This window comes from Rhipicephalus sanguineus, chromosome 8 (assembly GCF_013339695.2).
Source record: "Rhipicephalus sanguineus isolate Rsan-2018 chromosome 8, BIME_Rsan_1.4, whole genome shotgun sequence".
Lineage (NCBI taxonomy): Eukaryota > Metazoa > Arthropoda > Arachnida > Ixodida > Ixodidae > Rhipicephalus > Rhipicephalus sanguineus.
In genome coordinates this window covers 116,525,436-116,536,088 of record NC_051183.1, presented here as the reverse complement: position 1 = coordinate 116,536,088, position 10,653 = coordinate 116,525,436, and positions in this window count along the sequence as shown.

Here is a 10,653-nt window from a genome sequence, read left to right as displayed (position 1 = left end):
GCGATATGCATTGTAACCTTTATATTGTAACTTATAAAAAGCGCAGTGATTCATCCGTCAGGGGACCTACACTATGGAGTGGAAGTTTATTGATCATTCTGTCACATCGCGGTCTGTATTTTTCAAGGCTGGCTTTAGCAAGTGAACAGCGGATGATGTATACACAGAACGGGTCTCGACAACAGAAAAGCAAATCATAGAAGCAGCCATTTTACATTGCGGGATACTGTGACAAGCGATGGTGGGGTATGAATTATAACTTCCACAACACGTAATTTAAAAGTGGCATAAAATCCGCACAGACATGGGCAGAAGCATAAGAGCGAAATACCTTCTTCAGTTGCGCTTACATCTATTTTGCATTTAAAATTGATTTGCCCTGGTGAAGCTTCGCTAATAGCGGAGAAGAGGATACATCATGGTAAATGGCGACACGATAAAGTACTGTGAGCACGCGACAACCGACAAAATTAATCTAACGATGCGATCAAAGAACTATTCTGTGGCGCGAGAGAAAAATTTCCAGGACTCGCAATACAATTAATCCGAATTTCCTTGTCGTCATGTCTAGCTTGTTTCACGTTAAAATTAAGCGGCCGTAAAATCAGCAAACGTGAGGTCACAACGTAGCACCAAACACTTTTAACCCTTACCAGTTTGCCAACACAGGAGAAAAAGAAGCCGCTAAGTTAACAAAATAACATGCGACCGCCGCTCCAGTGATGGCGCATAAGAGATGTGTGAGCTCGCGGTGAGTCACAAATGTGGCATCCTCCAGGCGCCGCTTCAACTTCATCGAGCCAGCAACGGCGTCATCTCTCCTTGGCGTTGTACAACTTGAGGTGTATGCCGGAAAGAGCATTCGAATCCGAGGCGGTTGGTGCGGTTGTCGAAGTCGCGTTTGTGCTGCTCTTTGTTTCACCGATTAAACGAGGTTTTACTAGTTTTACGCTCCGCGCTTTGATGACGTGCGTGCTATAATCCTTTTTTTATGTGAGTGGTGTGTAACTGGTGATAAAGTAAGCATAAAACAGTTTGCATAACAACAGTTTGCATAAAAGGGAGTAAAGCGACACAAGAGCAGGATTTTTATGTTTTTTCGAAGCTTTCAAAGTTTTTACCACACTCAGAGAATCCGTGTATATGACTGCACGTATTAATTTTAATTCCTTAATGTGTTTAACTGCCACAAGTATCGCGTAAGCTTCTACTGTGAAGATACTTGAATTATGGTGCAGGATACCGGAATCGGAAAATGATGGACCAACGGCTGCGTAAGACACAGAACTTTGAGGCCTCTGTAAAGAATTCTGGACAAGTGTAGCAGTTTTATGCATAATTTACAATTCTTGTGCCACCTGCCTTTTAATTCATTAATTTCAGCTTGCCAAACACCATTATTAGTACCAGGTACGTCCAGAAAATCATGTAGCTTCGTCAAAAAACATTTACTTAAACACAACCTAACGAAGCAGCGAAACGACGTAATATTTCACGTTCTAAACCGAAACTGGCAGGTCCTCAAAGCATCTATTATGTCCCAGTCACTACCTCTTGATGCCGCGAGAGCCGTTGCCTTGCGGACAGCCCGCTCCCGCCTGCTCGCAGCACAGCATGTAGAAGTCGCGGACCTACCATGTGAACGCCTGCAGATTTTCTGGACCTCTTCGCGTTTACCCTCATGCGATGGCCTAACACTTACACAGTTTTCCTTCCGCACTGACAGCAAATCACTCGGAATGCGACTTGTGGAAAGATCACTGGTAATTATAGAAGTTTCCACCGTGGCGAACTTTGAATGGCAGCCGAAATAAAACAACGTGCCAGATTTCAATACAGTCTTCTTTGACTTCAAAACATTTTTCTCGGCTCTGAACTAGCATTTGTATGCCTTTCAAAAATATTATGAACTTTCGTCATCACATTGTCCGTGGACTCTATATAGATGGGGCTATGTGCCTAAATGGCGTTATGAAATCGCTGTGAGCTAAATAAGCCAGACAGGAAACTTACGGCATCATCAGTGTTGCGAATTTTCAGCGAACACCGGGACTTATTGCGGTTGGCGGTACGCGTTTAACGTTGAGGCAGCGACGCGTTTATTAGAAAATTACCACAGGTGAAGCGATCAGCGATCGAAGCCGAGCAAGCGCGAGCACCCACAACAACTGTCCTCGTCTTCTCCTTTCGCTGGCGCTGCTGTCGGCGCCCTATCCATGCTACACGGTGTTAAATTCCTTGGCATGTCTTCCTTTGCCAAGCATTGCACTCAGGTGTATCTTTAACCTATTGCACGCGTGCAGACACACTTGCAGAACCACTACTTACGACGGTTTCCTTCACAATTTCCATTTGGTCCATGGGAATGTTTGATCCAATCTGAAAGGTCAAATGTAGTTTCACAATTATTCAGTTTGTCGGTGTGCATGGCAGCGTTCTTAGGCGTGTGAAATATCTTTGTCGGCATGCTGGGGACCATACAAACTTAATAACTGTGAAAGAATCGGGGCTACCACGCTGCACGTCAACTCATCAAAGCTCATGGTTGTCCGATCTATGCGAGCCTTTGGACAGCACTTTAGCTTGCGAATCCAACTCACAAACAATCATTTGTCGCCGATTTCTGTCACCAGCTCGCTCTTCAACCTTTCGAATAGTATATAGCACCGTCAAGACCCCTCTAACCATTATTGCTAGATATTCTCCGTGGGCCTTTGATAAACGTTTTGTCAGGCATAATCCATGGCATTACACCGAACTTATCAATTTCATCCACTGGCCTGTAACTTAGCCGGCATCGCATGTCGGTAGAGTATTGTGGTCCTTTGCGCATGTTTACCGATATATTTTTGACGGTTCCAGCGAAACAATTGTTTAACATCACCTGCCGCATAACGAGCTGCAATACAGAGGGTACTTTGATTGCGTGTCTAAGAACCTGTTTAATCACGCAGGTTATTGTGCAATGCTCAACGAGCTCTTTGAACCATTTATTTGTCATGACCGCAAGGCCGAAAATTTACCTTCGCTCACGAAACAACAGCGTAGCACGCCACAAATATAAACAACTCACGGACTCTGTGCATTTCTCAAAAACATTAGGTCAGTCTCCCCTAGGGGTACGAAGACTGAGGTAGCAGCGAAACCACCTTGCACTAGTGGTGCACAGCTGGCAGCAACAGCGGGGCGAGTGCTCGGACACAGGAGGAAGAAAGCTGCCTTCCCAATCCCGTTCAGTCCCTCCGTTAAACGACATTGGTTTGGAGGGAACATGTCACGTGACTAGTGTTACGGCATTCAGACGGGGATATGCTATGTGACTAGTCTTACGTCGTTTTACGTCACATGACCAGTCTTGCGTTATTTTGGCGGAAACGTGTCAGATGGACAGTGCTACGTGATTTTGGCGGGATCTTGTCACGTGACTAGTGTTACGTGGTTTTGCGTAACGGTACTTTCCTCTTTCATTTCCTTCTTTCACTCTCACTGTTTCTCGCTTCCTTTCTCCCTATCTTTGTCTCTCTTCCTTTCTGTGTATTTCTATCTTTTTATCTGTTTCCTTTCTTCCTTTCTATGCCTGCCTTTCTCTATCTTTCTGTATCTTTCTCTATATCTCTTTGTTTCCGTCTCTCTCTCTCTTTCTGTACACGTTCTTTCGGCCATCCCAGTTATTGCATCCCACGCAGAATAAATCACCGCAGCGGGTAAGCGTGCACAGGGCGCACGCGTTTGGAAGATGAAGACGACGGAGAGAGCGGTCGCGGGCATGATAATGACAGTTTATTGCAACACCACACAAACAACAGCCACACACAAGAGCTTCGGTGTTAAAATTAACAAATAACAAAGATATGAATGAACCGTGTGCTGCGAAGAACTCACCCATTGTGCCCACATGAACGGTTCAAGACAAGGAGGATATTTCTGGTAAAAATAGAACAAAATCGTCTGTCATCCCTCTTCAAACAAAAAGATAACCAGCTGTGGGTGAGCAAATGGCGGAGTAAGGCGCGATAAATTCATAGGAAGTATTGATTTGAATTGAGATAATTCTGTAATCTGTGTGCAAGTATGCACCATGGCGAAGGCAAATGACAAAAAATTGCAGTGGCTTAGCTCGGCTATGCCAGAATATGCGTAGCGTTAGCAAAGGTTCAGCTGATTATTCTGAGCTTTCCAGATTGTCTAGGATTAGCTTGATTGTCATGCTTACTGCTGCTCCAATGACACGCATTCGGCCACATCGTTCAGAACCGGTAGACCGGGCGGCATGGCCGGGTAACGATACCCATTGGTAACGCTGAAGAGCGGAATGTTCTGCTTAACGAAAAAGTTCTTGCACGTTGTAAAAACCCGCGCCACGGTTTCACCCCACTCAGGCGCTGCCACTAAACTCACCGTTTCACCCATGGCACTACTTAGCGACGTCAAGTCTTTCATGTGCCATAGTCTTTCACACACGTCGCACACGTATCCAAACGGATTGTTTACGAAGTCCGTCTTGAAGGTCCCAGTCGCACTGGCGCTTTCGCTAAGTTTCACAGTATAGGCAGTCGATCGGCGAGCCTTGACATCATCGACGGCGTCTTGTTGTTGCTGCTGCAGAGGTGGTCGGGCACGTCGCTCAGCATCCTGGCGACGCCGCTTTGCTAGACGTTCCTCCCTTTCCTCCAGTGTCTCCGCAGCACGTTTAGCCTTCCTCTGTTCATTCTTCGTACGCTGAACCGCTAATTGCCAGGCAACTGCTTCGGGATCCGATGAGATAAGCTTCTCGGCTCTTCTGCGCCGTTGAGCAGCATTTGCGCTCTCCTTCTCCATGGCGTTACCCACCTGCAAACGCCAGTCAGAGGCGCTATCAAGCGGCACCAGCGCATTGTCAGACGGCGACTGCACAGCGAAGGCATATAGCTGCGCGTGCCATGGCTACGACGTCTCCCCTCTCGAATGCGCAGAGCAGCAGCGGCGAGTCGCGCGCGCTGGCGTCAGTCTGTCTGCCCGGCTACGATGCCACTCCTCCCGCTCTCCGCCACCAGCAGTGGCGAGCCGCGCGCGGCGGTGGCGGAGTGCGTGTGAGATGCCGGCTCCGCACTCATCCTCGCGAATGCGCAGCACGGCTCATGATGACCCACGCGAAACCGGCTCCAGCTAGGCAAGTGTAGCTAACGCTACAAAAGAGGGAAGCACATAGAAGGCACAGAGCACAATCAGCAGATACATTACAAGATTCATCTACGCTGGGGAATTACCAAGACTCTTGCAACATCGGTGTGTGGCGCAGAAAGCCATTGGTGCACCTCTGCAGTTGTTGAAGAACACCGCCCTGTTTCTGGCGACCAACAATGACAAGGCAGTCCTCAGCTGTTTCTTTTTTGTTTTCTTATACCCTCATTCTAGATCTTGTGTATCTCCAGTGCATTACAAACGCTCACATCTTTAGCTTTCCTGCCTTTCCTAACCTGGCGTTCACTCTGCTGCATTTTTTACAGCGAAAGCTGTTATGAGATCATTTCAACGGCCGTTTTTGGCGCCGTAGTTGTCCGCCGCCGCTGGCCCCGCCGCCGGTGTCCGTAACCGCTATTGCGCAAAATAAGAAAAAATATCCAGGATGGAACGGGGTTCGAACCAGGACGCTCTGCGTGGGAGCCCAGTATTCTACCTCAGAGCCATGCCGGTGCTTAAAACTGCTTTGGAAAAGGACCCTATACAGGCTTCATGTGGTGAAGGAACCACTTTACCATACGTAATATAGCATGATAGAAGAGCAAAATAACTACCAGGTGTCACACAACGCGAATCCTCTAACCAGGTGTCGCACAATGCGAATTGCGCAGCGAGTGGGTTGTTGATTGCTTCCAACCCATTACAAAGGCCTCTGCCATGATTCTTCATTGTCATCAGGCACAGCATCAACAAAGTCCACATAATGCCTTACAGATGTTTCGCGCTACCACGGTTGTGCGCAGAATAAGGAATAATGACATAGTTGCTGCCTCTCTACTTCACAAAAATTATGATGATTTATAGCGTAGTGGGTTCCTCCTAAGTGCACTTGAATTGGTTGCCAAGGGAGCCCATAAGGCCCCCATGATCCATTTCCTCAAGGTCTCAATAGATTTCTTTCCTCCTCTCTCTCTTTCTTCCGTTAACGTATGTTATAGAGCGTGGTGGGAGAGCGAAATAGCGACCGGGCGTCACACAATGCGAATTACGTATCTAGTTGGTCGTTTAAAGCTTCCAACCCATTACACAGGGCTAAGCCGTAATTCTTCATCGCCATCAGTCGTCGCATCAACATAGTGCACATAAAACTCTGGTATGCGGGTATGTGCCACACGTGACTGAGGGAAAGGGTTTCATGAAGTACGCGACAGGTATTTTGCGTTATTGATGTCATCGCCAGTGAATCGTCTTCGTCATACACTCATACTATGCTATGCAAATTTTGGTGTATTACAACCTATGGAGACGACCGGGAGAGCGCCCAGACGTAGGCGGCTAGATAGATAGATAGATAGATAGATAGATAGATAGATAGATAGATAGATAGATAGATAGATAGATAGATAGATAGATAGATAGATAGATAGATAGATAGATAGATAGAAAAATGTCACAGTTTCGCCGCAACGGCGAAGCAATGAATGCGATAGCAATAAATTTTAATGTAACGCGAAGAACGGAAAGCAGCTCAAAATTGCCAGCGCGTCGCTCGAACCCAAACGACGCACGAAAAGAACGCACTCAGGACGAGCCGTCATTCACCGCATATGTATGCGGTGAATATATGCGGTGAATGACGGCGACGGCAAAAATCAGCCGAGACTGTCCATATAATTGCTATCGCAATAAAATCACACCATCTCCCGCTAAAGGGGACCTGAGGCGAGCCCGCGTTTCAGAGGGGGAGGGGAGAGAGGGGAAGTGGAGAAGGGGAGGGGGCTAGAGGGGAGAGCGAAAGGGGAGAGAGGAGTCGGAGAGAGGGAGGGGAGGGGAAATGGGAAGTGGAGAGGGGATGGGAGAGGGGAGGGAGGTGTGTGGAGATGGCTTGCGCATGCGCAGTAAGGGTGGTCACGCCGCACACCACCACCTTCGGATTGAACTCCGCTATAAGATGCTTCACATCTATAACTGCCTTACAGATGTGAAGCGGGTACCTCGCTTCTCCGCAAAATAACAGTCAGTGCTTCCCAACTTCACAAAAATTATGAACTGCAGACATGACTGAATAGCGCAATAAAAACCACAGACAAGGTAGAGACGACAGACAGGACGGAGCGCAAACTTCAACTGAGCGTTTATTCACAGAAAAAACAGAAAACCACAAGCTGCGCAGGCGAATGCGCAACACGCAAGAAATCACTCAAGCACGCCCCTAAAAAACGTCACTAATTTTAACACGTCCCATGCCTACACAACCCACACGTGCCACACCTAGCCAAACGGTTCCATGCGCAGATTTCTTTCTAAGAATATGCATTCTTTATTGCTGAGAGCCAGCGACGGTGAACTCACACACCGATCATCCGCTTTTCTAATGCAAAAGGCCTCGAAAATTTCTCTGTCTGCCCTCTCAACCACCTGAGCACACGACCGTTTGAGGGAACACCGTGCAGCTGTCAGTGCAGTAGCTGCTGCCGGACATCTCGCGGAACATTGCCGAAGATGTTTGTGCACAGCGCAGTTTAACTGCACCCGTGTGCTCAGACGGTTGAGAGGGCAAGCAGACAGAGAAATTTTCCAGGCCTTTTGCATAAGAAAAGCGGATGATCGGTGTGTGAGTGCACCGTCGCTGGCTCTCAGCAATAAAGAATGCATCGTGGATTTTTGGGCTAGTTGGTTATATGCTTCAGAATGGGGCTCAGCGCTAACACACACGGACGAGGAAGAGACAACAGGACAGGCGCTAACTTTCAACTGATTGTTTATTTTCGAAAGCAACGGTATAAATAGATCCGTACGCAAAGCACCACTCATCGCCCATGAAAACCTGCAGCGTCAAGAAAGGCCAATTCATTAGCAGTGAGCGCCACTGACGGGCAGCTGACACAGCTATCACCGGCCCTCGCGATCATGGCGGCTTCCACAATCTCTCTGGTAGTCTTATCTGCATTCCTATATACGACTGTGCACTCTTTAAACAACGCTTGACACCCACAATCATTACAATGCACAGACACGTGCCCATCACGATAACGGCCCAACTTCTGCTTGTGTTCTCTTAGCCTATCATTCAGGCATCTCCCCGACTGCCCAATGTAGACCTTGACGCAAGAAAACGGGAACCGATACACTGCATTATTTACGCATGGCACAAATGGAATCTGATGTTTCTTCACACATTCTGCACGCCTCTTGGCTAGTGGGTCCGTGGCCTTGCAAATGCTCATTAGTTTCTGTGGGGCAGAAAAAAGCACATCTACCTTAACCTTCTGGCCAATTTCCTTCAGGGCGTGTGACACGTTGTGAATATACGGCACAACAACCTTTTTCATTCACTGAGAACTGTTTACGCAGGTATCAATCTGTCTATTTAATTTTCTTAGCCCACTTTCTGCTACTGAGATAAGTACATGTTCGGGGTAACCTGCCATTAAAAGGCGCTCCTTCTGATTAACAAAACTACTAGATATCTTATGGGGGCATGATTTGCGAAGCGCGTTGCCAAAACAAAGGGTGGCAATTGCTCGCTTCACCAGCTTAGAATGGGATGACTGATATGGAAGCAGCATCTTGTTTTCGCGAGGGTGATAATCCCAACACGCATGATGTTCAAACAGAAATATTCTTAGGTCTAAAAACTGAATGGCATCCTTAACGGGTAGCTCATGTGTTATCACCAGACTGTCAAGATGATGGGTGAAAAGGTTAACTACATCACTAACATGTTGACTGGAGTCATACAAAACAAGGTAATCGTCTACGTATCTGAACACTTTGGTGATCTTCACCGCTGACATGCATGCTTCGATCCGTCTGTCATAATGGGCCAAAAGAATATCACTTAAAATGGGCGCCAGACACGACCCAATACAAACCCCTTCTTTTTGAAGATACACCTGTCCATCATATTCAACATACGTTGACCTTAAATAAAACGTAAGATGTTCTAAGAACCTGCTAGCTGACATGCCCGTCTTTGTTTGAAACGTGATTACGCCATAATGGTCAATACAATCTTCAACACACGACAACAGCGGTTTCTGTGGCATGGAGTAATATAAATCTTTAACATCAATGGAGCAGGCGGAAATACCATTGTCAGTGTTCGTTCTTAGGAACTGCACCACATCAATCGAGCTTTTAGCAACGAACGGATCCTCAACGCGCAACATGCGGAGTGCAACCTGAAGAAACCCGCTCAGCTCCTTCTGCCATGTGCCTATCTCCGAAACTATCACCCTAAAAGGCCATCCTTGTTTGTGAGTTTTCACTGAGAACATTACCTTCAAATGAAGGTCATCACTTTTGGCTATGCACTTTGTGTAGCTTGTCTAATTTGAGATCAGAGCATATCTTTTTCCCCTCTGCTTTCACTTTTTTTAACGAAACATTAACGCATCTCTTCATTACAGTGTCCACCGCTTCATGGGCTTTTGTTGCAAACTCACCTTCTGTGAGGACAACAAATCCACCATCTTTATCCGCTGGCAGAACGCACAGGGAATTGTCCCGCAGAAATTGTTGCACTCGACGAACTGGCAGGTGGTTCGATGCAGGCCTCTTTCGGGACACCAGGCCGACACATTCATTCACGAGACTGTCCTCGTCACTGTTCGGTACTGCACTAGCTACACGTCTTGCGATGAAAATCAGCTCGGGGGCCGACTTCTTAGGTTCGGTGGCGAACTTGGGTCCAAGGCTTAGCGTCTTCTTGACATAGTCAGGAAGGCAAACATCCCCCGATGTCTTGACCGCTTGAGTCGGGACGTGACGAACCTTTGGCAGGCGGGCTCGCAAACTTGACAAAGCCACCGACCACATCCACTCTGTCATGCGATCTGTGATGCGACGAAATTCTTGGGTTCGATAGTGGGCTTCCGACTTGTGCCTGGCAGACAAACCGATTCCCTGTTGCAGGATACTCCTGTAGATCCTGGCCTGTCGTTGCCACTCTGACCTGAGTATTTTGCAAATCCTCATTCCATGATTGAATGAGGGCGCAAAGCCACCGAATAGTAGCTTAACTTCTTCAGGAAGAACTTTCGCCTTGATGTGGAAGGAAAGCGTTCTGGCAAGTTCACCACCGAACCTAAGAAGTCGGCCCCCGAGCTGATTTCCATCGCAAGACGTGTAGCTAGTGCAGCACGAACAGTGACGAGGACAGTCTCGTGAATGAATGTGTCAGCGTGGTGTCCCTAAAGAGGCCTGCATCGAACCACCTGCCAGTTCGTCGAGTGCAGCAATTTCTGCGGGACAATTCCCTGTGCGTTCTGCCAGCGGATAAAGATGGTGGATTTGTTGTCCTCACAGAAGGTGAGTTTGCAACAAAAGCCCATGAAGCGGTGAACACTGTAATGAAGAGATGCGTTAATGTTTCGTTGAAAAAAGTGAAAGCGGAGGGGAAAAAGATATGCTCTGATCTCAAATTAGACAAGCTAACAAAGTGCATAGCCAAAAGTGATGACCTTCATTTGAAGGTAATGTTCTCAGTGA